General features: G+C 37.4%; 1 protein-coding gene across 2 annotated transcripts in view; it reads right to left on the bottom strand.

Annotated features, from left to right (window-relative positions):
* Nucleotides 1-27,723, bottom strand: part of R3HCC1L (R3H domain and coiled-coil containing 1 like) — a 92,853-nt gene that overhangs the window by 57,756 nt on the left and 7,374 nt on the right. For both annotated transcript variants that reach the window (XM_044240270.1, XM_044240271.1), the window contains exon 2: nt 17,173-17,281. The gene's annotated coding sequence lies outside the window, so the exon portion shown is untranslated. The remainder of the gene's footprint in view (nt 1-17,172; nt 17,282-27,723) is intronic.

Below are 27,723 nucleotides of genomic sequence, written 5' to 3'. Positions count from 1 at the left end.
ATGCTTGGCAAACACAGAAACAAGAGGAATTCTCACCATTCACAAAATCTTTTCCAAAGACCTCAAAAAGGAGGCTCAAATCACTAAGGACTAGGCAAGAGACAAGAGAAGACTAAGTCTAGCCTTGTAGTGCAGACTTGGGAGAAATAAGTTACCAGTCCATGTGGGAAAAGTACCAAGCCCCACCTGGATCCTTCTTGCCTACCTCCCCTACAGGGAAAAAAAAAACCCTTAAGTAGCTGGGGAAAGGTAGCAAATCCTGTTTCCCTCAGGCAGCAGGTAAAGGTCCACGCAGCTAAGGAAAGTAAACAAAACAAAAACACTAACACCTCTACCCCTAAAAAAGGGGCAAGATTGCTGAAAAAGAACCACCCCTCTGAGCCTCGTGGAAAGCATCTACCTAAAACTGAAACTGAACCATATGAACAAAAAATGCCATGCCTTCCTCCGCTCCCCCCAACAACAGGCTAAGAAAACACTACAGCAATTGACTACTGTGAGAGGAACAAAAGCACAGAGACTTATCTGAGATACAAGTTCAAAGGGACGATCTAAAGCCAAGGGGAGAGCAGACATTAAGAAAAACTCTTTGGCGGGGCGCCTGGGTGGCTCAGTGGGTTAAAGCCTCAGGTCATGATCTCAGGGTCCTGGGATCGAGCCCCGCATCCGGCTCTCTGCTCAAGCAGGGAGCCTGCTTCCTCCTCTCTCTCTCTCTGCCTGCCTCTCTGCCTACTTGTGATTTCTGTCTGTCAAATAAATAAATAAATAAATCTTTAAAAAAAAAAAAAGAAAAACTCTTTGGCAAAACAAACCCCACCCTAAACACAAGGTAATACAAGGGAAAGTTGAAGCCTATGGTCAAACCAAAACTCTGCTCAAAATCCTGACCAGACACGGCTGGCTCAAACCCCTCTCCCCTCAACACACATGCAAACATCTTCAGCAAAAGATAAAAGCACACTCATTTCCAGGCATAAATACTATTTACTACTCTATACAAAATACGCAGATTTTTAACCAAAAAAAAAAAAAAGAGCAAAACACAAAAATCAAAAATTCAACAAACTTAACTTGCACTGTTAAGAGACAAAGCAACCAAGAGAATCGGATTCAGATATGACCCTGATGTTGAAACTACCATACATGGAATTTAAAGTAATTATGATTATGTTAAAAGTTATAAAGGCAAATGTGGACAACATGTACAAGCAGATGGGCAATTTAAGCAAAGAGGCAGAAACTAGAAGAATCAACCAAATGGAAATGCTAGAAAAACACACTAAATAAAAACCTTCAGTGGCCTTATCAGTAGACTCAACACAGCCATGGAAAGAATAAGTAAAGATGGATCAGCAGAAATTACTCAAACTGAAACAAACAAACAAAAAAGGAGAGCCTGAAAACAAAACAAAGCAGAAGACAGCACTCAAGTACTATGGGAAAATACCAAATAGTCCTAACATATGTGTATTTGAAATCCCAGGAAATAAAAAAGAACTGTGACAAGCAATGTTTAAAAAGATAATAGCCAAGAATTTTCTAAAATTAATAAAGTATGTCTAGCCACAGATCCAAAAAGCTCAGAGAACACCAAGCACTGAACACCATACATCAAACAAACAGAAACCAACACCTAGACACATCATATTTAAACTGCAGGAAAGAAGAATTAAAGATAAAGAAAATGCTTAAAAGCAGCACAGTGAAAAAGACCTATTATATATAGAGGAACAGGATAAGAACTTTAGAAACTATGAAAGCCAGACATCATTAAAATGCTGACAGAAAAAAACTGTCAACCTAGAATTCTACACCCAGCAAGAATACCTTCAAAACTGAAGAATAAAAACTTTCTCAGTCAAACAAAATATAATTCACCATAGCAAAAGATCAAAGAAGATAAAATATATAATCATCTCAACAGGTGCACGAAAAGTAGGACAAAATTCAATACTTGTCCATTAACAAAAACTTTCAACAAGCTTGTTGATAAAGCTTATTATCTTCAAGCTTGATAAAGGATATCTACTAAAAACAAAACACAAAAATGAAACCAAACCGTGAAAAAAACATACAGCTTGTATCACACCTAACAGTGAAAAATCAATTGCTTTCCTCCTAAAATCAAAAACAAGGTGTTAAAGAACCTGGACAGGGTCCTGACAGAAGAATCAGGCAGCACTCAAGAGACTTTGGAGGTAGGGGGTTTATTTAACAGTGGCAGGCTCTGAGGAGAGTGATCTCCAAAGGTCTGAGCCCCGAGCACAAGCCGGGCAAATAATATATACCCTTCTACTTCCTCATACTTGGAACTTTAGGCACAGGAAATGTGGTAGGGAAGAAGAACTTGGAAGGGCTCTGAGACAGGGACTGAAATTCCCTTACTGGTTTGGTCAGCCATCTTAAGAGTACAGCTTTTCCCTTATCAAAGATAAGGATGATCATTCACACTACTTCTACTTGACAGTGAAATGAAGGTTATAGCCAATGCAATAAGGCAAGGGGAGAAAAAAAAATAAAAGAACTCCAGGCTGGAAAGAAACGAAACTGTCTTTGCAGAATTACCTTCTACATTATAAAATCCCACAGAACTTAAAACGAAGCTAGCAGAACTAGTAAGTGAGTTTAGTAAGGTAACAGGATACAAGTAGTAGTTCTATGTGCTATCAATGAACAACTAAAAATAGAAAATGTAAAAAAAAATGTAAAGAGTATCACTTACAACATCACTCAAAAACATGAAATACTTGGGTATAAATCTAACAAAGAATATGTAGAAACTATGCTAAAAACTGTAAGACACTGATAAAAGAAATCAGAGAATGTCTAAATAAAGGTCATGAATGGGAAGATTCAATATCACAATGTTAATTCTCCCCAAACTGTCTCTGTGTTTCAATCAGAATCCCAGAAGGAATTTTATAGAAATTAACAAGCTCATTCTGAAACAAATGTAGAGGAAAAGAAACTAGAAAAGCCAAAACCATTTTGAAAAAGGAGAACAAAGTTAAGACAACTTACTCTACCTTGCACTACCTTACCTAATTACTGTATAGTAATCAAACCGTGTGGTATTGGAGAAAGGATAGACAGATCAACAGAATGGGGGAGAAGAGTCTAGAAACAGACCCACACATATATGATCAGTTGACTTTCAACAAAGGTACAAAGCAAATTCAATGATAAAAGGATAGTCTTTCCAATAAATGGTGCTGAAACAATTAAAATTCATATTGATAACAAGAAGATAATTTCTATCCATACCTCACACCATATACAAAAATCAACTCGAAATGAATCAGAGACCAAAATATAAAACCTAAAACTATACCGTTACTAGAAGAAAATATTGAAGGAAATCTTTTTTTACTTTGGGTTAAGCGAAGATTTATTAGATGCAACACCAAATACAGATCCATAAAATTTTTAAAAATGTTTAATCAATAAAACTGGACTTCAGGGGCACCTGGGTGGCTCAGTGGGTTAAGCCCCTGCCTTCGGCTCAGGTCATGATCCCAGGGTCCTGGGATCAAGCCCCACATTGGGCTCTCTGCTCAGCAGGAAGCTTGCTTCCCCCTCTCTCTCTGCCTGCTGCTCTGCCTACTTGTGATCTCTCTGTGTCAAATAAATTAAAACCTTTAAAAAAATTTTTTAAGTAAGATAAAATAAACTGGACTTCAGCAAAATTGAGAACTTCTGTTTCTCAAAGACACTGTTAAGAAAATGAAAAGACAAATCACAGAATTGGAAAAAATATTTGCAAAATGCGTAACTGATAAAGAACTTTATCCAGAATACATAATGGCCTCTCAAAAGTCAATATCCAAAAACAAACAACAATTTGAACAATACTTTACCAAAAAAGATATAAATATGGCAAATAAGGGCACCTGGGTGGCTCAGTGGGTTAAACCTCTGCCTTTGACTCAGGTCATGATCCCAGAGTCCTGGGATTGAGTCCCACATCGGGCGCTCTGCTCAGCAAGGGGCCTGCTTCCCCCTCCCACTCTGCCTACTTCTCTGCCTACTTGTGATCTCTGTCAAACAGATATATAAAATCTTAAAAAAAAAAAAAAAAAGATAGCAAATAAACATAACACAAAATGCTCAACATCATCTACCATTAGGGAAATACAATTTCATTAAAAGAAATTCTGGAAAAAGCAAAACTTAAGGGACAGAAAATGTATCAGTAGTTGCCAGAAACTCAAGTTCAGGTGAGGGGCTGATTACAAAGAGGCAGAGAATGGGGCGCCTGGCTGGCTCAGTGGGTTAAGCCTCTGCCTTCCGCTCAGGTCATGGGCTCAAGTCATGGTCTCAGGTCCTGGGACTGAGCCCCGCATCAGGCTCTCTGCTCAGCAGGGAGCCTGCTTCCCTTCCTCTCTCTCTCTGCCTGCTTCTCTGTGATCTCTATCTGTCAAATAAATAAATAAAATCTTTAAAAAAAAAAAAAAAGGCAGGAATAATTTTTTTGGATTGAGGGACTTGTCCTGTATCTTAGTTGTGTGGGAGTTACAGGACTGCAAGTTTTTGTCAAAACTGACACAATATACTCTAAGAAAAATACATTTTACTGTATGTAAATTATATTATCAATTTTTTAATGAAAAAATCACATCCTTTAGAAATTCCTATCAAAATATAGGTGACAGCACTGACTTCTTAATTTCTAATTCTTGGCTTTAAGAAGCCAGAGAGTAATTAGTGCAACCTTAATGAAGTTACATTAGTAAGACTGAAGATCAATTTGTTTCTTAAAACTTGAGGCTATAGTCTTTCCTAATTTAATTCTTCAGTCATTACTTAAAACTTCCACTGACTTACTCAACTGAACATGAATAAAGATTCTAAAACTTAGTCTGTAATCTATTCTATATATAACCAAATCACATAATCTTTGCATTGCACTCAGAGAGGTATATCAAACTGTATTTTTAATCCAGATAGTTTTGTTCTGAACAAACAACCTTAGAAAAGAGGACACTGAGAATATTCTAAGATACTCTGGTAATTCCAAATAACATTAGGCATATCAATATATAATACTTTTATCTATAAAAATATACCTTCTTTTCATAATCCTGTGCTCAAAACCTTAGTGACTCACCAGGGTCTACAACATACTAATTAATCTTACCCAGGACTCAAGATTCTCCAAAATTTGGTGTAACTCTACTGTTCCAACCATATTTCTATTACTCTCTGACACAAATCCTCCATTCTGCATTAGATGGCCTCATAATCCATTCACTCCAACTTCTGAAATGCTCTCCTTGAATTGTCTCAGTTTAAATGCTCCTCCTAGTCACTACTCCTTCAAAAGACTTCTCTCAAATCCAACTTTTTCCTTTAACTGTTTGAAAACATGTTGATTTCACCCTTCTGTGAATTCCTGTGCATTCGTATCTATGGTATTCATGTCATTATATACTAACTTATATTCTTCTTTAAATGTTTTACTGATGAAATCACCTCATATTCTCTAACATAGTTTCTTGAGAGTAAATACTATTCCTCACATGCTTCTTGTATCTTCAGGAACATAACAAATACTCAATATCCCAACAAAAAAAATTAATGTGAAGGTTAATATAAAAATAAATTTAGGGGTGGCTGGGTGGCTCAGTCAGTTAAGCATCCAACTCTTAATGTTAGCTCAGGTCTTGATCTCAGGGTTTTGAGTTCAAGCCCTACATTGGGGCTTCACACTAGGTGTGGAACCTACTTAAAAAAAATTTTTTTTTAATCACTTTAAATTTTAAAGTAATTTTAAATTAATTTAAAATACTTAACTTGGGCACCTGGGTGGCTCAGTGGGTTAGAGCTTCTGCCTCGGCTCAGGTCATGATCCCAGGGTCCTGGACAGAGACGCTCTCTCTGCCTGTCTCTCTGCCTACTTGTGATCTCTGTCAAATAAATAAATAAAATCTTTTTTAAAAATAAAATACTTAACTTCCTGGAAAAGGTGATTTTAAAGCTTGAGGAACTGAAGCCAAGGGCACAAGCTTTCCTTCCCAAGGTCTGTGCTGTAATCCTTTCATCTTCATAGTTCCAGGGTTGAACAGAGTGCCTAACATATGGAAAGTACTTAATATTCAAATATTTTACTAAATTTCATTTTTAAGACCAAAGTAGGAACAGAAACCCTGGCGTTCTATCCCAATCCTCCCAAGATTATATTAGTACCTTGAAATGTTCTCTAATTTCTCATATGTGTTCACAGATTCTCCCTGAATAGACATTAAAAAAAAAAAAATCACAAAAACAAAAACTATACTTTCTCCTCCTTTTAAAGCTCACAAAGCAACTACCATAGTGCTGAGCACAGGCAGAGCAGATAGGCAATATTTCTATCAGATTTCTTAAAAGCAACATAAAGGCAGCTCATATATACTTTTCTGCTCCATGTAAAAACATACTAGTTACTCTTCCTACTGGGAAGATTTATTTTTCATCATCTTTGGCAAAAATTCTAGAATGCTATCTGCCAGGTCCATTGCCCCAATAAATATGCATCCACAAGCAATTATAGAGATAGATAGTTTATGAGGAGGGGGCACTCTTTGGTCAGGTCCCAAAGCTGGCCTGTGGTTAGGGGGAAGGGAAGGTTGGGGGAGGGGTGTGGCCCCCATGATTAATCACTGCCCACTCTGCTTAGGGGTATTTATCACAACCCGCTGTCAGGTAAATCACTGGAAAAACACCTCTTCAGTAATTAATGTGAAGTGACGGATGGACAGCCCCTGGGCCCATTAATCAGGAACATCAGCAGCCTACTGAGATTATGAATGTCAGGATGCATAAACTGCCGGTGGATCAATAGGCCCAGGAATTCATCCAAGGCTCTCATTTCCGAAGCATCTCCGGTACATTAGGCTCCCCTGACCCCTCCCCCAACCTGAAATGAAAAGCAAGGCTTCAGAACAAAGAGCAGGGGCTGAGATCTGAAGTGACCACTGCAAGAACACAGTCAAGCTGGCCATGATAGGAAACGGACCAGGACAGGCAACATGAGCACAGAGCTATACCTACGCCTTACAATGACTTGACTTAATAATTTTACAACTTTACAACAGTGGAAACACATATGTATTAAGTAGAAACCATACTTTGAATTTCCATCTCTCCCTGGGCTAGCGGAATGTGGTACAATACTTCCTAGTGATGCTGGCCAATGGCAGCGAGCCACAGCTCCCCATCAGCCACAGCATCACAAGGACAGACAACAGATACACTTAAAATCACCCTGCACCCAAGCAACCATGCTGTTTTTCCCTTTCAGTAGAGTACTCAATATATTACATGAGATACTCAACACTTTATTATAAAACGGGCTGTGTGTTAGATGATCCTGCCCAACTACAGGCTAATGTAAAGGAGAGCATTTAGGTTAGGCCATGCTAAGCTACGATGTTCAGTAAGTTAGGTATATTAAACATACTTTCAACTTATGATATTTTCAACTTACAATGGGTTTATCAGGACATAACCCCATCATTAGTCAAGAAAGATCTGTACTGACCAAGAGGCTCTTAGACAGCTCAGGGCTCTGGAAAAGCAGGGAAGCAGGAAGACGACAGTTAACACTCAAGCAGAGCCTGATTATTCATTTTAGGAGTAATCCAGCTTCTTGCTTCTAGTCTTTTACCCATTTTTCTATACATATTTTCTTTTCTTTCCTTCATACTGACACCACTAATATAAAGTAGAGAGAAATAAGAGAAAGAAAATTCAATTTCTGCTACCTAACAACCTAGGTACAAATTTCAAATTAACAGGGAAAAGAATTTGTATAAAATAAAATCACTGAATTATCCTTGAATTTAATTTAGCCTTATCACTCAATACTACGAAACTGGGAGTTGCCAAAAGTACCCAATGTTTTCAACTGAGAAAAAGGTGGTCATCCGGGCGCCTGGGTGGCTCGGTGGGTTGGGCCGCTGCCTTCGGCTCGGGTCGTGGTCCCAGGGTCCTGGGATCGAGTCCCGCGTCGGGCTCTCTGCTGGGCGGAGAGCCTGCTTTCCTCTCTCTCTCTCTCTGCCTGCCTCTCTGCCTACTTGTGATCTCTCTCTGTCAAATAAATAAATAAAATCTTAAAAAAAAAAAAAAAAAGGTGGTCATCCTGCTTCATTAGCATTTACAAAGCATTCTGCCAACATAAGACATAGGTTAAAGGCTACGCTGTGGTGGGATTCCAGCAACATGAAATCAGGTCTTAATTCTTTTTTCTTCTCCAAGTCAAACTCACTCTCCATCAAAAAGATCTGTTCAACTTGTAATGTTGCCTGGTCACCCCAAGTTTATCAAATTGTATGGGAAGTAGGGTTGTGCTCTGGTCTCATACTGAACACATCCGAGGCTTGTGCTGACGGGAATGAGACTGCACTGCTGCCACATCCCGCCAAACCCCAGTGCTGTGCTTTGTGGTCAGACTCGGGCCAGGGCTGCAATTGTTGGTCAGAAAGTGTCTCAGAGTTACGGCTGCCTGTTCCGCTAAATCTCATTTCATCCTACTGATGGATGGATGGACAGATGGCTGCTTGGTGAAAGCAGCATTATCAGGCAGCTTCTATGGAGCCTCTGAATGATGGATAGCCCTCTTTCTACTTTCTCCAAACCACCATCGATCCAAGCCATATTTCAGCGGTCAGGAGCCCAGTAATATTAAGACACACAATCAGGTTAAGTTACTTGCAGTGTAAACCTCTAGAACAGAAATTCTAACACCTCTGCTTTGCTGTCATGAACTAGGCTGAAAATGTTACAGTTTCATTCTTTCTAAGCTGCTATCCCAATAAATTCCAACAGCTCAAAGCCCAAAGGGAACAGCTGGGCTCCATTCCTAGGAGCACTCAGAAAGCTAGCTTGCCTGCCAAATCTTTTACTAGCCAATTCTGTGAAATGAACTCTGCAGTATTAGTGCACAGATCTGTGAATATGTGTACCCACTGGAGTGTAAAGCCATCAGGACCATACAAACCATGTAGTGTTTGTCAGTGATAAATTCACTAGTCTCAAATGTGTGGAGCTTTGGGTATACCAAGCAGACCCTGCCTACCAACACCCAAGGATGATGCTTAATTAAAGCCAGGACAGGTTAGAATTTTGTCTTTTGCTCATAATCCTGAAATTCTGTTTCTATGCAGTCTCCCTGGCTGGCTTCTACTCTCTTGTGTACATATCACATTGTAAGTACTAATCCTTGCCTGTTTTCATAAACACACTTCTGCATCCATTCCCTCTGTCACCTTCTAGACACTCATCTCAGCTTCTCTACTTGGACTCCATATCCTCTCTATTCCTTCCACGTTATCCAGTGCTCTCAGACGGCAACTCAGACTCATATAACTGGACCCTGTATCAAAGTTATTTTCACCTATGTAGCTGGAAGAAATGGGACTCTGACTCCAGCTTTTTGATACAGATTCCCTTTGTGATACAGATGTCCTCTTTTTTCAAGGTCTCTTATCCCCAAATGACTTTTCCTATGAACGCTTCATTATCAGCTATTTCCCAAGTTAGCTTGGCCTGGCTCCTACCACAGTGTGGCCCCTCTTGAATGACTTGGTGCATCCTGAGCCTATGGCCTAGAGAATTTGTTTGTGGGGTTAGAAAAATGTCTCAGTGGAGTGTTCTTCTTCCTGCTCTTATGTAGTTTACTTTAATACTTTAATGTTAATGCCTTAACAACACTTAATCTTGTTCCTTGCCCAAAAAAGAAAGAAATTATGTACTATTTTTATAAGATACTACTTAATTATAATGTTGTATCAAGAATATCACTGCCCTTCACATAAATATTAAAGAATTTTTAAAGAACCTCAGAATTACATTACTGAAAGGGATTGCATAGGTCAGAGTTCAACATCTTGATTTTCCAAATAAGAAAACTGAGGATCTGAGGTTGTGATGCCCATGGTTAAACAGATATTAAGTGACAAAGAAAGGTTGGTACCTAGGTTTTAATTATAAGTACTGTGCTCATTCTATTATATTTCTCAGATATATCATTTTCATTCTGGGGATTTACAAAGACAGTGGAGGTAATTAGGGTTCGGTATCACTTGTGTGTGTGCCTGTGTATCTGGGGGTAAGAAGGCGACCACAAATAACTGAATTTGGTCACCCATACTATTGTGTCTCCCACCAAAGTTGCCCACGGGTCATCTGAGAGCCACTCACTATCCTGGAGAACAAAATTTGATGAATCCCTGGCAACTAGAAACCTCTACTCTTCTCCCTTCCTCCATATTTGTCGCAGTCCTACCTAGAAGGCTAACAATAACAAAAGCAGAAATACATTTAATCCAAGTAGAATGAGAAGAGCGAGAAGCTCCATAACTTATTTAAATAAAATGGATATAAGAGCAACGTGACCTCCTCATTTCCAAGGATGCTACCTTCTTGTCAAAACATAGCACAAGCTGACTGACTGGACTTCACCCTCTGGTGGCCAAAATGTGTCACTGCTGCATTTCCCAACTGCCAAACTCCCTCTGTATCTATCTAAAAAGCTTCCAGCTAAAAAAGATCTTTGAAAACCAAGTGGTATCACCTCCTCATTTTAAAGATGAGGAAAGTGGTTGAGGAATTCACCTAGGACCTACAGCTATGTGAGTAGGAACAGAGATGAGAACCCAGGTCTCGTATCAACAAGATCTAGTAGTCTTATCCTCATCATATTGCCTTACCCAGTTTTTTCACCCCGTATGTGTTCTGGAAATACTAGCTGAACAAAGTTTAATCAGGAAGCTAATCGTGATGCAAAAATAATCACATAATGCAGAACAAAACCAAATATATTATCCACACTAGTGCTCATCTCCATTAGTCTAAAAGATCAAGAAGACTTTTCCATCCCATTCCCACAAAAAAAATGCTTCATACATGGGACAAGAACTCTACTATGACTATTCTTAACACCAGACAAAACACTTCTCCTAAGAATTTTTTTAAAAGGCACTTCTTCAGAAAAAGCAGCTTGTATATGTGAGTAATAAGAAATGACAATACTTTGAACTCTTATTTCTATAAACTCCTTAAGTTCAAGAAAGGCTGTTTTATTTCCATTAACCAAATACATTTTAAAATAATTTTTTATATTCATTTGCAAGGCTATCTTAAGCCAACATAACAATCCTTTCCTTTCATGAAAAAAGTCTTTTTACAGAGCTTCTATCTAGTTAAGATCTAGTAAGCAATGTCTAAGAGAACAATGACATTATTTTTCAAAATCTGCTGCTGTGAACCATATCTAATTATGTTTTCTGTTTCATTAAGGTTTAGGTCCTATAAGAAAAACTGCAGAAGTGGTAAAGTAGTACCAAGAGTAGTAGCAGAGGAAGAAAAAGAGGAAAAAATAACCAACTACCATTTAATGAGTATTTACCATGTGACAGGGACTATGCTAAATGTTTATATATATATATATATATATACACATATACATATGTATATATAATTATTAATTATATATAATTTGTATATATTTGTATATATTAATTATATATAATTTGTATATTATATATAATTTGTATTATATGTACATATATGTGTGTATATATATGTAATTACCTTACATATATACATATACACACACACATAGATCTCATTTGATTCCAACTATAATACTACGGGGTGGTAATTACTACCCCAGTTTTACAAATGAGAAACCTGAAGCTTAAGTAATTCAAGATCACACAGTTTTGAGCACCAGTTAGGATTTCAAAGTTCCTGCATTTAACTGTTAAAATACACTGCTTGATATTCAGCAGGATGGTCTCTTACAATAATGTATTAATTCATAAATATTCACAAATCTGCTTCTGTATAAATACAAAAGCAAGCAAACAGAGTTCAAAGACCACTGCAGTAAAACACGAAAACCAAAGAGGATAAGAATGAAAGAACTTTAATGCTTTCATGGCATGCCTATTTCCAATAACCTTCCAGCCTTAAAAGTGCTGACAATAATAATTCACTATTGTCTCTGAAACTTCCTCATTCACCTTGCCTCACCCTCAAAGCCATATGGTGAAGAATCTCACCAGGTGTCAGGAGAGGAACTCCCTCTCTTCTATTCCCCTTAAGAATAATCTCTATACTTCTTCCTACCAACTCCCCCAACCATTCGAAAACATTAGCCTTCTTTCCATACTTCCCTTTCTCCAGAGGCACATGTGGACACGGGAACAGCAACCAATGAAAGTGCTAACACAAATCTTAGACCGGAAGAAGCTTCAGGGCAGAATGTAGAGTGCACTTTCAAATCAGTCTAAAAACAGAAGAAACTTGTACATCAAATACCTACTGAAGATGGTATTTTCAGATGTAATCTTCAACAGGATATAACAGCTACAGTATATTAGTATTAGTCTGTCTTAGAGATTTATAGCCTTTGCCTCTCTGCATGCAGTTGCACAAGAATACAGTTCGCATAACTGGAAGAAATATTTCATGAAAAATCTGATTATCAAGACAATGAAACTGTATATATGATTCCAATAGGATCGTAGGGGCACCAAAATACATAAACACACTATGGCATGAAAAGGTTTTCCTCACAACGAAACACAATTCATGTCCTCAAGTTATTTTACACTCCAGTGGCGAGAGTCGCCATGCATCGGCACCAACTGATTTCATGCTTTATAGGCTGGGAAACAGTCCGAAGCTTAGTCTCTTTCACACTCCACTGACATGGTAACCCCATAGTTCACCAACTTAACTGTTGGAAGTTTAATGTTAGTGCATTAGTGCACCTATTAATGACCACCTCAAAATGCAGTCAGACCAAAACCTTACTATAACTGAACAGCAGCAATGTAACATGTAAGAGAGAATGGTGGAGAGAAAGCTCCACTTCCTACTCCACATATGTACCAAGGGATAAGAGAAAGGAAAAACTCCCTCCTAAACTTCTTTCCCTCAGTAGACATCTGGAGGTTGGTCTGTATTTCTAGACTTCTTAGAAATCAGTTCCTCTCCTGGGTCTATCCTGGGTCTTACTCCCAATATCCTACAGATGACAAGCGAGAGAGTTGAAATGGACAAGACTTTAGGACTGTACCTCAAACTTGACATGCATTAAACTTGATCTTTCTCTCCTTTTAGGGAGAGACTAAAGCTATTAAGACTAAAGCTAATAAGCCACCCAGTAAATTTTCAAAGTAGAAGCCACTAGGCTTAATCTGTGCTGTTATATATATTACCTCATTTGCTCCTGACTACATACGAAGACGTAGCTATGATTATTGCCTCAATTTTACAGATGAGAAATCTGAAACTTAAGTTACTTACAATCACATAGCTTCCAAGTGTTGGTTAGGACTCCAAAGTCCCTGCACTTAACTACTGTGGTAGACTAGAATATATGCTTTCTAAAATTGGAGTAGGGGTGCCTGGGTGGCTAAGTCAGCTAAATAACCAGTTTTGGCTCGAGTCATGACCTCAGGGTCCTGGGATTGAGCCTCATGTCAGGCTCCCCTGCTCAAAAGGGAGTCTGCTTATCTCCCTCTGTCCGTCCTTGTGCTCATGGGCACTCATTCTCTAAAATAAATAAATAAATAAATAAATAAATAGGGGTGAAACAACAGATTGCACAGAAGAGCTTTAAAAACGAAACAAGGGGCCCCTGGGTGGCTCAGTGGGTTAGAGCCTTTGCCTTCAGCTTAGGTCGTGATCCCAGGGTCCTGGGATCAAGCCCCACATCAGGCTCTCTGCTCAGCGGGGAGCCTGCTTCCCCCTCTCTCTCTCTTCCTGCCTCTCTGCCTACTTGTGATCTCTGTCAAATAAATAAGTAAAATCTTAATAAAAAAAAAAAGTGCAATAGCAATAGCAGAGTAAGTGCAAAGGTGGTGGAATCCCTGTGTTAGAGATACAGTCACAACTCGGCCCCTCTCTCTTCCCTCCTTGTGGCTATACTAGCAAGCGTGAAGGCCAAATGTGGCTGGTAAGAATCTGAAAAACCAAAAGAAGTTTCACTTCAAAGCAGACAAAGAAAACATTAGAAAATTAACAAATAAGAGCTTTTCTTAAATGCAGATTGAAGGTTTACTAATTAGAGATTCAAGAAAAACAAACATGTAATTACCTTAGAATATAGTAACTTCAGAGCAATGCTCCTTTAAAAATCAGGAAGCCTGTATCAAACACTGCAGAAGGCTTTCCAAGAAGTAGTGTACCGAACAAACATGACTCAGGTACTTAAACTGCATTTTAATCTATTATTCTTATGATACAAAAAGAAAGATAAATGTTAAAGATTGGAAAAGCTAACAATAGGTAATGGCATTTTCTCGGAGTCAAACAAATATTTATTAAGTGCAGATACTGCACTGTACCGGGACAGTGGAGATTGTAAAGTAAGACTACAATAATGTAACATGGTCTGAACCACATGAATAATGTAACCCCCCTTTAAGTTATCCCCACCTAATTGGGAAGGTAAAAATTTTTTTTCAAAAAATGTTAAGGTAATATATGATAGCCAAATAGAGACAAAAGCAATAAATGATAAAAACCCTGAAAGAGAAATATCACTAAGTGCCTATAATGGTTTAAGATGTCATAAAGTAGGTGAAATTGGAGGTAGGCCTTTACAAGCTGGTTTGCAGAAAGAGAATTAGAGGGAAATATTCCAAGAAGGAATAGCCTAACTAATATGAAGAGGCAGTAAGTCAAAAAATGTTACTGTGGAGACAGTTAAAGAAACTAGTCTAGCTAGAGCCAAAGGCTGAACCATATTGAACCATAACTTGACCCACATTGAATTCTATTCCACAATCTAGAAATACTCAGAAACGTATGCCTTGTTCCAATGAAGACTGTTCTAGCTGGCCAAGTGTTTCTAAAACACCACCACTTGATGGTATGTGTATATAAAATCTAATATAGAGGTTTATAGCCTTTGCTTCTCTGCATGCAGTTGCCCAAGAACTAATATATGTGTATATAAAATCTAATATAAATAAATAACAGGATATACATTTGTCTCAGATAAAGGCCCAGTCATTCTGGATCTAGATATGAAAACCGACCTTACTACCATTACAATAATTCCTAGAAAAGATAAGTACTATCCATATCACCTGGACTTTTATAATCTCATTTCCTGGCATGAAGTGGTATTTCTAGTGTCCTCAAATTTTTTAAATCTATCCAATCCATACTCTCATCAATAGAACACAGCCTTACAGTTTTGATGACAGAATGAAACAATGACACCCTGAAAGGAAACGTGAAATACCCGATTTTCTTCTCCACCAAAGGCCCCCACACTCTGGCTGTTCACTTCACAGACATTTTAGCAGAGCTAACAACAGCTTCCATTCAAACTGCCCACAGAACCTGCGTTGCTCTGCTCTTCTCTCATTTGTTCCCTTCCCCACAACTTATACACAACCACCTCACACTGCTGGCTGCCTTCCCCAACTGCTGCCCAACAATTCACAGGCCGTCACAGATTGTTAGCACTGCATTCAGGGACTTGGGAAGTACTCTTGTGGGACAACGCAGTGTGTTAGTACAGCATTTTCCCGGACACAATGTCACTCTTTATAGCCAGTTGCAAATTAGTTTCTTCTTAAAAAAAATAATACTCCTAATAAGACAGGTACAAGGAGATTTTAAATAACCAAGATTAAAACTCACTTTGGTATGCTCTCAGATCAGGGCCGTTTCAGACTCATGCACAATGAAATCCCATGCCTTTACTCACACAAGCCATACACACACTACAAGAACATCAGAAGTCAGCTTTTTGATGCTAACAAAAGCAAAGAGACCACCAAAAAAGATATGAATGGAAAATCTTTCCTTTTTTCTGTAGTTGTGGCTCCTCATCCTCAGATTTTATTTGAGAATACTTTAAGCTCAGCTGTCAATGTCAATATTTACTTTTCATTATATATTGCTGTGTAAAACCATTTAATAGAAAATTCAGTAAGTCACCACTATCACTTTATTAGTTTCCAATTTTTTGCTACATGCTTCAGCAGCACCCAAGTATGATAATCTTCTGACATCTGCTATGACTGACCCTCTCAATACCACTAAAGCTTTCACCCTACATATCAGCTTTCCAGTAAACACCGGAGACACATAAGAATCAGAAGCTGGAGGGGCACCTGGGTGGCTCAGTGGGTTAAAGCCTCTGCCTTCAGCTCAGGTCATGATCCCAGGGTCCTGGGATCAAGCCCCAAATCAGGTTCTCTGCTCAGTGGGGAGCCTGCTTCCCCCCCCCCTCTGTCTGCCTACCTACTTGAGATCTCTGTCAAATAAATAAACAAAATCTTTTTTTTAAAAGGTTTTATTTATTTATTTGTTAGAGAGAGAGAGAGAGAGAACACAAGCAGGCAGAGCAGCAGGTAGAGGCAGAGAGAGAAGCAGGCTCCCTGCTGAGCAAGGAGCCGGATGTGGGACTCAATCCCAGGACCTTAGGAGCCAAAGGCAGCAGCTCAACCTACTGAGTCACCCAGGCGTCCCTAAATAAATAAAATCTTAAAAAAAAAAAAAAAAAAAAAAGAATCAGAAGCTGGAACAGACTGAAAAGATCATTAAGAGAATGTGGGTAAGAAAAGTCTCTTATAAAACAGTGATCATATCAACTTACTATGTCTTCCTGAGGAAAAAAAACTTATTTTAAAAAAAAAACCTTTAGTGTAATAGAAAACAATTAAAATCAGTTTCACTATATTCCTCATTATTTTTCATTTCTAATTTCTTTGATAGCATTCTTCATTCTGCTTCATTATGCCATACTGAAGATATAACTGATTCTTCCCCATACAATAACAGATGTTCTTTACTGCTGCCTGTATGAACCGGACGGAAGCTCTAGAGCTTGACAGGAAGGATGTCAATTCTCGGTTCTTATGGTGGAGACACACTAAAAAAGAGCAAAGCTAGTATTTCAGCTTTGAGAACTAATGCTAATATTTAACCAGCCCCTGTTCTCTTTACAACAAACACCAAAATTAAGAGTGAAGAGAGGAAAATCTTTAAGAGACCCTTAGTCCTTCAGGAAATTGCCACTCTCAAACTTGTTTTACGTGAGAGTTACAAATAAAATGACACTAAAGAAAAAAATATATATAAGCAAGCAAACAAATATTTAGAGTAAATAAACAATACTTCTATAATATTTGCAGAAATCAGAGTTAATTGACTTACCAAATAAATGTCATTTATTTTCTGAATAATAAAATTCTAGAACATGCAGATAGATTGTGTCTAAAGGCAAATGGCACAAAGCTTTCCTTCTGATAAACAGCAGTCTCACCTGGAAAATAATAATAATAAAAGTTATTTTTATAAAAATAACATAATTATCACTTCTCTGACACTAGTCTATGCAGTTAACTTTCATTATCTCATTTTGTGAATACTAAGAGCATAACACAGTCATTAATCTACCACAGAATGTGAAATGAAAATAAACACAAATGACAGAAATACTTCTTAGAAGCCCATCAACCAAAAAGAATAAAAAATGTCATATCTTCTCATTCTCGTCCTCTGAGAACTAATCTGATGGGGCAGAAGTGCCTATTAACTGCCATTAAAGAGAGGTAAAGAGAGAGAGAGATAAAAAACAAAATAATACAAATGATGAAAAACACAAAAAGATGATCAAGCTCTAGTCATTATTACAGTTCTAACTTACAGGATGGCACATGGCAGCTACTCAGTAAGAATACACTGAATGGATGGTTGGATGGCTAAAAAATAAACTAGCGAAGAAAAAATAAAGCATATCAGTTAGCAGAGAAATGCAAAAATTTTTTTTGTCCATCAAACTGACAAAGATTTAAAAATAGAGCAATAAGGTCCTGTTTTGGTAAATGGAGACTGAATAAAGTTTACACACTGTTGGTGGAGGTATACATTTTATTAATGTATAAAGCATTTTAACAAATTTCAGATAATGAACTTCTACCAGAATACTTATTCCAGAACTATTTATAATTGTGAAAAATTATAAACAACTTTACTGTGCACCATAAGGGCAAGGTTAAATAAATTATGGTACATCTAAACTATAGAAAAATAGACAGTCATTAGAAAGAATAATGTAGCTTTATAAATATTGATATAAAGACCTACAAACATATTGAGTTTTTTAAAAATGGAAAATTTAACAAGAAGGGTACAAAACCAATATAAAAATCTTGAAACATTCCTGAGACACAGAAGTAGATTTAAACAAATGGATTCAACACAATTCTAACATCATAAAGATGTCAGTTCTCCCTCAAGCAATTTATGAATTTAACATAATCCCAATAAAAATCTCATTTGAGCAAACTCTCTTATGGAGATAGACAGCTGATTCCTAAAGCTCAACAGAAAAATAAAGATGTAAGACCGGCCAATGAAGCATTAGAAACGTTAAAAGCTATCCCTCGATAGATTATCAAGCCTCTATAATTAAAAGAGTGATAGTGGTACAGAAATAGATAGTGCAAAAGAGTAGGAAGTCCAGAAATAAACTCAATGGAAATTTAATGTATGCTAAAGGGGGCATCTCAAAACACTGGGGCAAATTAGACTTTTTAAGGAAAAAATAGCCAGGGTAACTAGTTAGCATTTGGAAAAAAATTATTAAATTTGTATAATATTCATTTTTAAAACTCTAAATGGAGCAGGGATCTAAATGAAATAACTAAAATAATACAAATACTTGAAGAAAGTAAGCAAATTCTTCTCTACCTGGGGGAAAGGGAAAGGTATTCCAACTATAACCCAAAATTCAGCTGCAACAGAAGACTGAAAAATTAAACTAGATAAAATAAAAGCCTAAACATACACACACGCACTGAGTCAAAAGAAAACTGACAAACTGGGAGAAAATATGTATAATATATACAACTTAGAAAGAGCTAATATCCCTAAAATAAAGAACTCTTAAAAACAGAGGAAGAAAAACCCCTAATAGAGAAATTAATAAAAAGACACAAGACAATTCACATAAAAAAGGTATTTCAACGACCTTTATTCACATGAGATGTTCAGCCTTACTACAAACAAAAACATTAAAACTATATGGAGATACTTCTTACCTATAAGGTCAGCAAAAATTAAGAAGTATTAACACACTCTGATGGTAAGGTTGTGGAGAAATGAACACTCTCATACACCGCTGGTAAGAATTCAAATTTGTACAACCCCCAAAGAAGTGTATTTAGTAATATTTATGAAAATTATACAAGCTTCTAAACTTCTGACCCAACCATCCCATCTTAGGAATCTACCCAAACATTTCTTTCCAACATACAAAAATATGCATGACCAGGTTAGTCTCTGCAGCAGTTTGCAAAGGCAAAATATTGGAAACAGCATAAAAGAATGGTTACCATCCTAACAATAGGGTAATACTATACAACTGTCAGAAGGAGAAAAAGACAGAGAGGGAATGTGAGTCTAAAGTTGATATGGAATGAATTCCAAAATATACTGTGTTAAATGAGGAAACCAAAGTATAAAAGAGTTATCTATAATATGTACCTTTTGTGTAAAAAAGAAGAGGAAATAACAAAATATACATGTATCATTCCTGGGGGAAAAACACACAGTAAGGATAATTCAGAGAACGATGAAGCTGGCTATCTATTAGAGGGTGGGTGCAAACAGGTGGTAAGGGAGAAAGAAGGGTGACACTGCTTTGAGTATGTATTTTTTGTACAATTCTGACTTTTGAAACCATGTTAATGTTTCACATACCCAAAAATAAGGAAGATCAATTAGGACGGGGAGAAAAACTTAGAATAAAAATAGAACTGAACTATATTTCAAATGACTAACATAACCATGTGAGGGAAGGAAGAATGCTGGAGAGAGGAAACTAATCCAAGTAACTTTTAAACATGGTTTTTAGATCAGCACTGTCCAAAGGAAACATAATGGGAGCCACACAGGTACTTTAGTATTTTCCAGTAGCCACATTAAAATAAAATAGGTAGAATAATTTTATTAATATATCTTATCTAAATATCTTAAAATATCTCAATATTTTAGGTATAATCAACATAAAGATAACACTAAAACACTAATGATATATTTGACATTCCTTATTTCATGGTAAGTTTTTGAAATCCAGTGTATATTTTACACTTACAACACAGTTCATGGGTATTAGCTACCCTATTTGACAGTGGCGATTTAGACTACATATCCTTAGGCCAAACGAAAACCTATCAACAAATACTGAACTCTCCTGGGGCGCCTGGGTGGCTCAGTCAGTTAAGCAGCTGCCTTTGGCTCAGGTCTGCCTGCTGCTCTGCCTACTTGTACTCTCTATCTCTGTGTCAAATAAAAAAAAATATTTTAATTAAAAAAAAATATATATATATAGAACTCTCCTTAGTAGGTATCTTTTTTTTTTAAGATTTTAATTATTTATTTGACCAACAGAGATCACAAGTAGGCAGAGAGGCAGGCAGAGAGAGAGGAGGAAGCAGGCTCCCTGCTGAGCAGAGAGCCCAACACGGGGCTTGATCCCAGGACCCCGAGATCACGACCTGAGCCAAAGGCAGAGGCTTAACCCACTGAGCCACCTAGGCACCCCAGTAAGTATCTTTTAAATAGTGGCATAAGTAAGCGATTCTTAATTTATTTTCTGATATTCTAGGATTGAGCCAGTAAGTAAAAATACAAATAACAAGGCTAGGTTTCTCACTGTTGGAAGAGGAACAGAATAAAGGAAAGAATAAGAATGAAGGAAGGACAGAATAAACCCTGCAGAGAGGCTAGTATCAGAGGTAGCAGCATAAACTCCGTGCTTTCAGTAGACAGATGAAGACGTACTGAGTGTGTGTGCACATACACACATACACCACACACATCTGTGTCCTAGATGCCTGCCAAGAGGGCCTGGAGCAATGTTACCCAGTAGTAACAAGGGCATCAAGAATCTAGATCATGGCTTTTAAAACCATTCTCTACTAAAAGGTACCTTTCAGAGCTCCTTAAAGAAATAACTCATTCCAGGGCTCAAGATGGGAAAGTACAAGATGAGTCCAAACATTCTGTTGTGATTAAAAAGTAAGGCAGTACTCAAAGAATGAGAAGGGCAAGCCAAAAGGAGACAAATCAGTTTGAAGGCGCTCCCACTGGCCAAATCAGGGACAGCAACAAAACAAATAAATAAGAATAGAAAAAAAATGGCAGAACTAAACATCATTTAGGAACCTTCATGAAAATGACTTGGGCAGAAATCACTGATTGATACTAAAATTGGTGAATAAAAGTTTAAGAAGTAACAAGACATTCATAAAGTCTCACACTATTTTTTCAAAGATACTTCAGAATTACAAATAAAATGTGGGGGTGCCTGGGTGGCTCAGTCAGCTGTGTGTCTGACTCTCGCGTCATGAGATCAAGTCCTCCTCCACCCCGCATCTGGTTCTGCACTGGCATGAAGCCTGCTTGAGATTCTCTTTCTCCTTCTGCTCCTCACTCTCCCACCCCTGCTCACATGTGCACAAAAGTGAACACTCACTCTCTAAAAAAAAAAAAAAGGTGAATGTACTTAATTCCACTATACACATAAAAATAGATAAAATGGTCAATGTTGTTATGTATATTTTACCACCAAAAAAATTACAAAAGGGGGACACCTGGTGGCTCAGTTGGTTGAGCGGCTGCCTTCGGCTCGGGTCATGATCCCAGCATCCTGGGATCAAGTCCCACATCGGGCTCCTTGCTCGGCAGGGAGCCTGCTTCTCCCTCTGCCTCTGCCTGCCATTCTGTCTGCCTGTGCTCACTCTCTCCTCCTCCCTCTCTCTGATAAATAAATAAAAATCTTTAAATTTAAAAAAAAAATTACAAAAGGAAGAATCTTTAACTACACTGGAAAACCCGGCAGGCACTACCTTTCAAAAAATTTGGGGAGAAAAAAAAAAAAAGGTGTTGTTCTTTTTTAACGTATGAAATAAGGATGGATTTTTAATGAAGTGATCCAAGATCACTTTACCAGTAATTCAACAACCTACACCTTCTGACAATGTTGTGCTGAGAAGCATAACATTACTTCTAAGGTGCTCCTGCCAAAAATGGATAACCTAAATCCAATCATGAGAAAACATCAGATAAGCCCAAATTAGAGGCATTCTACAAAATAACTGGCCTGAATTCTTCAAAAATGTCAATGTCATAAAAAAAAAAAAAAAGAAAAAAAAAAACCAGACTGAGGAAATGTTCCCTATTAAAGGAAACTAAAGAGATATGACTATTGGAATGCACACCATGATCCAGAATTTTCTTTTGCTATAAAAGCACATTATTGGGACAAGGGCTGAAATTTGAACAAGTCTGTAGATTAGATAATAATATTAAATCAATGATAATTTCCTGATTTTGACAACTGCAATGTGGTTACATAAAAGAATATCCTTATTTTTAGAAAATGCACTTTGAAGTATAGGTATTCAGGGAAATAGGCCTGCAACTTACTCAAATAGTTCAAGAAATAGATATACAGAGTGTGTATATATAGAGGGAGAAAGGGACAGGCAGAGAAATGAGGAGGAAGAGGAGAAAGGGAGGGAGGCAGAGAAAAGAGAAATGTACAGAAGTGTTAATGTTTGAGATATCTGGGTAAATTTTTTGTATTCTTATAACTCTCCTACAGTCTGAAATTACATCAACATAAATTAAACAGAAAAAAAAAAGATGTTAGCACAGAACCTGGCACATAATCTGTAATCAAATAAATGGCAGCTATTATATGTTGTTAATATTATCTCTAAATTCTGCACACAAAAAAAATCCTCTTAAGAGATACATACATTGAGGCACATGCATGGCTCAGTCGTTAAGCCTTTGCCTTCAGTTCAGGTCATGATCCCAGGGTCCTGGAATGAAACCCTGCATTGGACTCCCTGCTCAGTGGGAAGCCTGCTTCTCCCTCCCCGACTCCTCCTGCTTGTGTTCCCTCAACACAAGCAGCTGTGGCTCTCTCTGCCAAATAAATAAATGAAATCTTTAATTTAAAAAAAGATAGAGACATTTATGGTGGGAAAAAAAGGAGAGGGGGAAGTAAAATAATACACGTTTCATTTAAACATACTTGCACAAATACATTAGTAAATGCACAGAAAAGACTAGAAAACACACAGTGGTTAGCACGGGGTGGAGTAATCGAAGTGATTCTTATTTTCTTCCTCATACTTTATCAGTATTTGCTAAGTTTCTTATAATGAAGATGAATCATTTTCATGTTTTTTCCAAAAATTATTTGTAGAAATTAAAGGGACAGCCCGCAATCAAGGGAGGCATGACATTTTTCCTTTACTGTAACAGTACCCTCTCTGCAGACCCATATTTAGTTATTATTTATGAGCACCATATGCTGTTACTTTTCTTTCATGTATTAAAATTATAATGATCATGTAGTATCATTTCACATAAAAATGCTATAGTTAGTCTTAACAAATCCTTCCAGCCCTGTGGGTTAAGAGAATGGAATGGACATACACATATAAATTTGCTTCTTTACAAAATCCTACTAATATAAAAGTTTGTTTTTTAACATACAAATCAACAAGGATGGAAAGGGGAGAAAAGAGTAACACAACGTTGGAAGTTGGAACATATACAGGTATTTATATAGCAGGTCCCTGGGAAGCCAAATCCCAATCCAGAAGTGGAAAAAGCGGAGACCCAACCCAATTTACAGCCAGAAACTCACACAAGGGTCAGGAACTGCCAGCACCACCTCTGGAATTGGAAATGAAATGGAGACTATCTGAGGAGCAGTTGAACCCTAGGTCCCTTTCTACCCCTTGAAAGAAAGCTTTAGGTTATCTCTGCAGAACTTAGAAGTAGAAGGGATGATCTATGGTTTATGGGCTGACTAAAAGTGCAGAGGTATTTCAAACAGGGTGATGAAGCGAACACGTTAACAGCTAGGATCTACTGTTCCCTACTCCATCCCCATACACCAGCTCCCCAAAAAATGCAAACTGTTGTGGATTACCAGGACCTCTGAGTACCTACAAATACCCAGCACTACATAAAAATAGACAAAGACACCCCCCCAACCAAGCCACATCACTATTACAGAATAAAAGCAGAAACTCAACAAGTTTCCAAGGAGTAGGTCCAAACAAAAGAAGAGGGTTCACATGTTTGCTGAGGACTTCTCAAGAGCAATAGAAGACAAGGAGAAAAAAACTGTATCTTCAAAATTTGGAAGAAAAACATTTCCAATCTAGCATTTTACACTCTTCCAAACTACATCCATCAAATGTGAGGAAAGGGGGGGAAAAAAGACACTTTGATATGAAAAGGCTCAAAAAATTACCTCCTATGTATACTTTCTTAGAAAATTACCACAGGACTGATAATTCAAAGTTCTAACAAATTCAAGAAAAGACGGATTCTTTGTAGCCATGGAAAACTGCCAGGAGTATCAGTTTTAAATCCATTCAATTGGTAAGGACAACTCAACCCAGTAGGCACTTTTATAAGCCAAACTGTCAGGGACAGAATCACATTCCCTACTGCCAACCAATGAACAACAGCACCATCCAAGTAACCATGCTTCTATAGATGATGTTAACCCCCACCTCCACCTCTTAAAATCCTCCAGTCCCTGAACTCCACTCTCCCCAAAACCACTATGTAAGATAAACAACTCCACCCCCGCCAAAAAACCACTATGTAAGATTAACAATTCTTCTTTGTTCAAGGAGACTGTGATTGGAGAGATATTCTAGAGAGTGGGGTGATGGTCTCATCACCCTCTAACACCAAATGAAGAAATAAACCAAAGCAAAGAAAGGCATGTACGGAAAATAGGATATCTAACACAAGAGAGAAGTGAAGCAATGTGGGTGAATGGACATTCCAGGATTCCAGGATGCAAACTACACCAAAAGTAGAAGGCAAACAATTCAGACTGAAGCTATGTGACAGAGTCAAGAAGGTTGAAGGCTGTCATCCCCATGCTCTGCCATAGTACCATCTTTTTCATCCAACACAACTATTAGAGGATGTGCTCTAAGTAAGAGGGTAAATGAAGAATAAGGAAGATAAGGGTTACAATACTGAGAATCAGACTGAAAAGGAGAGAAAAGTCTAAAGATAACAAAGAGAAATCTTCCCAGGAGAAGAGCTGTGAAGTAGGCCCAGACGGTAGGACAATGAAGGTCTCCAAAGAGAAGCTGCCAAAAGATTTTTTTAAAAGGAAAGAAAATTAGAACTGACAGATTACTATGACTGACCTTGTGGAAAAATGCACTGAGAGGCTACTATTTCAGACCTATCAGCAAGTAAAATTTGCACAGGCATAATAATGTAAACACAACATCAACTATCTCATTTAACCAAATATTATAACTAAATTGGAAAGCTAGAGGAGGAACAGTAGTAGTGATGGTGGTTTAAGAACAGTACAGCTTTCTCTACCATAATAGAGACTCAATATAAAATGAAAAAAGACAGCACTGCACATATATTATTTTGAAACATGGAGATACATAAATGCCAGAAGAAATAGCTTAAGGAGCTGAAAGTGGTTACCTTTAGTGAGGAAACCAGAGAGCATGAGGATTCATTGTATTTTGTTACAAATCCCTTTTTTAGTATTTGACTTTTAAAACTTGTCTACTTTAAACTATATGTCTGTTGATAAAATACAAAAAAAACAAGGGATTAATTTCTTATCTTAAATGTATTGTTCATCACTCAAAAAATACGTAATAAAATATTTTCAATTGAAAGGAATAAGAAAAATCTTACAGGAAAAAAGTTTTTCCCTTTTTTTAGGTAGACCTTCATATTCGTAATACTGAAAGAACACAAACATACAAAATGTAGAAGCTTTAAAAATAAAAAAAATTTAAAGCAAATAATCACCATTTGAGTGGATAGCCAGAATTCAGTAATTGTAATACTAGAAAGACTGTAGGTCTGATCTTACTTACAAATTCATTAATGATCAGGAGAGTGCAAATAACACATTTAATTAGATTTGCTCATTTATCTATTTGGGGAAGTACGATTAACAGCACAACAGCAGTAAAAGACAGTAGTTAATATAAAAGGACAGAGATGGATTAAAACATTGCCCAAAACAACCAAACTGAAGAGTGGATGGAAAGCTAAGTAAAATTATGGGCTTAAAACTACAAAAAAGAAATACATAAAATTTATATAAATTTATATAAAATTATACATATATAATTTTACTGCACTTTATTGTCATATGAAGTAATTTAGGCCAATGCCAAGTTAAATGAGGAAATATATAAAAACACACACAGCTGGGCACCTGGGTGGCACAGTTGGCTGAGCGACTGACTGCCTTTGGTTTGGGTCATGATCCCAGAGTACCGGGATTGAGTCCCACCATCAGGCTCCATAGGGAGTCTGCTTCTCCCTCTGATCTTCCCCTCTCTCATGCTCTCTCTAACCGTCTCTCTCTCAAATAAATAAATAAAGTCTTAAAAACACACATGCACACATTATGTATTTGTATATATATACACACACATACATGTACAGACATACACATACGTTTTTTCCTTAGAAAAGACTGATAATCCTTATTAAAAGCAAGGACTCGTGAAGGATTACCCTCTAAAAACAAAGGACTATTGACACAGTCTGACAAGAACGGTTTTATAATTGTTTACATTTATATATAAACTCTGTCAAAGATTACCAATAATGACCAACTGTCCTAGAGACAATTAACTCTTATCTACCCTATATTCTTCATCTAGCTATACCTGGATTATCATTGTTCCTGTTCTTTGTGCCGAGGCACTGACCACTCAAAATAGTCTACATATCCCAACATCTCCAGCAGGAAGGTGTGGCTAAGTGACTAATTTTCACCAATAGAATATGGGCAGAAGTGGTACATGTAACTTTCAGTCAATATCCTTAAATGGAAGGAGATGTATTTTCTTATTCCTTCTTCCTGATGGTTGGAATGTGAATGAAACAGCTGGAGCTCCAGTAACTATCTTAGACCATAAAGTGTCTTTGGAAGAGAACAGAATCCATGAACAAAACAGCACCATGACAAATCAACCATACCAGCCCTAGACTACTTTTGGACTTCCTGACATTAAAAGAAATACATTTCTATGATGTTTAAGTCTCTTTTATTTAGCTGCAACCAAATCTAATCCCGATTGGTATAACCTCTATACTCAGACCCACTTCTTGTGATCTTTCTTTATCTAAACAATCTTCACCTGCTCCTTTGCCAGCCCCTTTTCTGCCTCCCAAACCCTTACTATGAGTACTCACCAATATTCCACCCTTGGTCTTTTCCACTCTTCTCCTAGGCCATAAAACAAAACAAAAACCACACACACACACACACACACCCATTTCTAAGGTTCATGTCTTTTATTTGGACTCTAGTTTTATCTCCAGCTGTCTATCATTTCACTTGGATGAGACATAACTGAACAAGAACATAACTGATTTTTAAAACAAACAAAATAAATACCATAGTGATGGTAGCAATAGCAGTGGTTGTTATGACACTAATAAACAGCTAATATTTACTGAACTCTTAATATTTGCCAGGCAGTGTTCTAAGTGTAAGAGCTAATCCTGACAACAATTCTATGAAGTAGGGAGCATTATCACCATACCCATTTTTAAAAAACGAGGAAAGAGACCCAGACAAATTATACAACTTGCCGAAGACACATAACTAATATATCAAAGAGATCATTCAAACCTGGGTTTTCCAGAACC

This window comes from Neovison vison, chromosome 2 (genome assembly GCF_020171115.1).
Source record: "Neovison vison isolate M4711 chromosome 2, ASM_NN_V1, whole genome shotgun sequence".
Taxonomy (NCBI): domain Eukaryota; kingdom Metazoa; phylum Chordata; class Mammalia; order Carnivora; family Mustelidae; genus Neogale; species Neogale vison.
This window is presented reverse-complemented; position numbering and strand designations above follow the sequence as displayed.